The 3,223-nt window shown below is 45.5% G+C and overlaps 1 pseudogene across 1 annotated transcript; it reads right to left on the bottom strand.

The window, feature by feature from the left end:
* Window positions 1-983: 983 nt before the first annotated feature.
* Window positions 984-3,012, bottom strand: LOC101025536 (annotated as a pseudogene). Its single transcript, XR_634776.4, has one exon. The product of XR_634776.4 is annotated as a polyadenylate-binding protein 1 pseudogene (transcript).
* Window positions 3,013-3,223: the final 211 nt, after the last annotated feature.

Genomic DNA, 3,223 nt, shown 5'->3' with positions numbered 1-3,223 from the left:
TAAGTCAGAGGGTCCCTCTATTTTGTTATTCATTAAGTTGAGCCAAGGTTTTGTTGGCTTTACAATTCATTGGGAGATACAAGCATATGATGCAAAATTCATGTGGTATCAAAATGTATACAGTGAGGGAAAAGTCTGTTTTACACATCAGCTTCCCGCCTAAGGGACAATCTCCGTTGCCTGTTCCTTAACACATGTATTTTAAAAGCGAAATCCTCTGCACATGGTTAACAAAATGAAGTGGAATTTCAGAGCGATATTATGTTCCTCATTTAATGGAGAGAAAAAAGAATATGCCCTCGAATATCCTTCTGCCTCCCCTTCCCTCTCTCCCTTCCTTCCTTCTTTTTTGAGATGGAGTCTTGCTCTGTTGCCCCGTCCCTCCCCTCCCCTCCCCTCCCTCCCTCCGTCCCTTCTTTTTTGAGATGGAGTCTTGCTCTGCCGCCCAGGCTGGAGCACAATGACACGATCTCAGCTCACTGCAACCTCTGCCTCCTGGGTTCAAGCAATTCTCCTGCCTCAGTCTCCCGAGTAGCTGGGATTACTACTGGCACTGGTACGGCATAGTGGCGCGTGCCACTATGCCCGGCTACTTTTTGTATTTTATTTATTTTTCACTGTTTAAGGAATTTTTATTAAAGTAATAATTTTATAATCTGAATTACGTTTCCTTGCTCAGTTAATTCTGTTACTTAACACAGAACTGACATTTTGAGCTATTCCACAGTAAAGAATTACAAAATTAAAGAAAGGAATGCTTTAAATTGTTGTACTTTACTGAAAATTCTTTTTCCCAGACTCTATAAAACATTAATGTGTTTTCATATTTTACTATTTTTGTGTGTGTGTTTTTTTAATTTTTAAATCAGTAAGTAGTCTAGTACTAGTGTTATGTTTGCTAGACTTGGCATTTGCTTGGTACATAAGGTTCAAAGTTTCTTTTCCTTTTTAAATTTATTTTATAATTTGCAATGTTTTTTCCGTAATATTTACATTTTTCGATGTTTAGATATTTTTCTTCTGTGAAGTACAAGTTTCTTTTCGTGGTCCCTGATCAATTTTAAACAGTTGGAACACGGGTGGCACTGTGAACTGCTTTCTGGGCAGCCTCTTTAGCTTGGTGGGCTTGTAGTACAGCTACAGCTTCATCAGCCTTCGAACGGAGTGACTCTGGAGACTCCAGCATATGAAGAAGTTCTGAATTACCAATCTCCAACAACATGCCAGTGATTTTACCAGCGAGAGTAGGGTGCATGGCTTGAATAAGAGGAAAGAGCCGTTCACCCAACATTTGCTTTTGCTCTTAAGGATGGGCAGATACCAACATGGAAGCAGTCAGAAGGTTCCTGACCTTGTACATGAACAGCAGGCTGTTGCATTGTAACTTGTGGCTGTGCATTACGATGTTTCTGAGGATTTCGAACTCCTGCAGCATAGTTATAATGTGGAGTTGCACAGCAGCAGCTGCAGGACATGGACCCATTGTCTGTGTTGATGTGTTAGCAACACGCTGTGTTGACATGACTCGTGGAACCTGTGAAGAAGCTGGTCTTATAGTACCAAATGGTGGTCTAGGAGCAGCTGGGCGGATAGCACTGGGCATATTTTGGAATGGATGAGGTCTGGCCCCCTAGGCAATCCAGCGAGGACTTGGTCTTAGTTGAGCAATTTGGCTAGAAGGATGGTATGCAGCACCGTTCTCAGTCTGTGGGAGAGCTGCCATGAAGTAACCTGAAGGAGGTGCTGGCTGGTAGGGGTTGATTTCAGGGTTGGGCATAGCTCATACACTTGCCATTCTCTGCATATACTGGTTAGTGAGGTGAGCCTGGCACTCTTTGCGCTGAGCTAAAGCTACATACAATAGCTTTGTGGCCACAATTCTACCATTCATTTCTGTAACTGCTTTAGTAGCTTCTTCTGGTGAGGAGAAACATACAAAACCAAACCTTTTGCTGCGATCACCCTCCATCATAACCTTTGCACTAGTGATTGTACCAAATGGAGAAAACTCTTTCCGGAGACGTTCATCATCAATGCCATCATCAAGATTTTTCACATAAAGATTAACACCGTGGAATCTGGTGATCCTATCTTGCTTCATCTGTTCAAACTTGCGCTTAAGTTCTGTCTGCCGTTTCACTTTTTTCTGAGCTCTACCAACATAAATTTCTTTCCCACTGAGCTCCTTTCCATTCATTTCATCCACAGCTTTCTGTGCATCTTCAAGCCTTTCAAAGCTTACAAATCCAAATCCTTTGGGTTTTCCACTTTCATCAGTCATTACTTTCACATTTAAGGTAGGCCGAAACTTGCCAAAGAGATCCTTAAGGCGCTCATCATCCATGTCTTCTCCAAAATCCTTAACGTAAACATTGGTGAACTCTTTTGCCCTAGCTCCAAGTTCAGTTTCTCGTTCTTTATGAGACGTAAATCGTGCAACAAGTACCTTGCGATCATTTAGGAGCATTCCATTCATTTTTTCCATAGCTCTTCCAGCTGCTTCCTGTGTCTCAAAGTGTACAAATCCATAGTCCTTGGAATCATTTTCATCACAGACCACCTTACATGAAAGGATGTTACCAAAAGGAGAAAATGTATCATACAGTGCTTATTATCAATGGATTTGTCCAGATTTTTAATATACGCAGCCCACTCCACTTCTGTGAAGTGATGGATCACGCTGAGACCACACGATGCCTACTGCCTTGCCCTTTATAACATCAAAATTCATAGTGTTCACAGCATGCTCCGCGTCCGCTGGCTGCTGGAAGTTCACATACGCGTAGCCCAAGGAGCAGCGGGTGATCATGTCCCTGCAGACCCGGATGGAGAGGATGGGCCAGGCCTGGCTGAACTTTAGAGCATCGCGTGGGTCACGTCGGGATGGAGGTCCCCCACGTAGAGCGAGGACGTGGGGTAGCTGGGGGCACTGGGGTTCATCTCGGCATGGCTGCCCGCAGGGCCACAGGCGGCGACCTTTCCGTGAGAGGAGGAGAGCCAATGCCGGGGCTGGGGGCCGGAGACGGGAGGCAGTGAGCGGGGGCAAGCGCAGAGGGCCAAAAATCACCCGGAATCGAAAACTACTCAACCGCCCCAGAGCGGTGTTGATCCGCTGCCGCTGGCTGCGGGCGAAGGTGGCGGTGTCAGTCCGGGCAGCGGAATGCCTCGGTCGCTTGGTTCCTTCTTGGAGCTGCTGCGGGCGGGCGGGCGGCTCGGCTTCGGC

Source organism: Papio anubis, chromosome 9 (genome assembly GCF_008728515.1).
Source record: "Papio anubis isolate 15944 chromosome 9, Panubis1.0, whole genome shotgun sequence".
Taxonomy (NCBI): Eukaryota; Metazoa; Chordata; class Mammalia; order Primates; family Cercopithecidae; genus Papio; species Papio anubis.
This window is presented reverse-complemented; position numbering and strand designations above follow the sequence as displayed.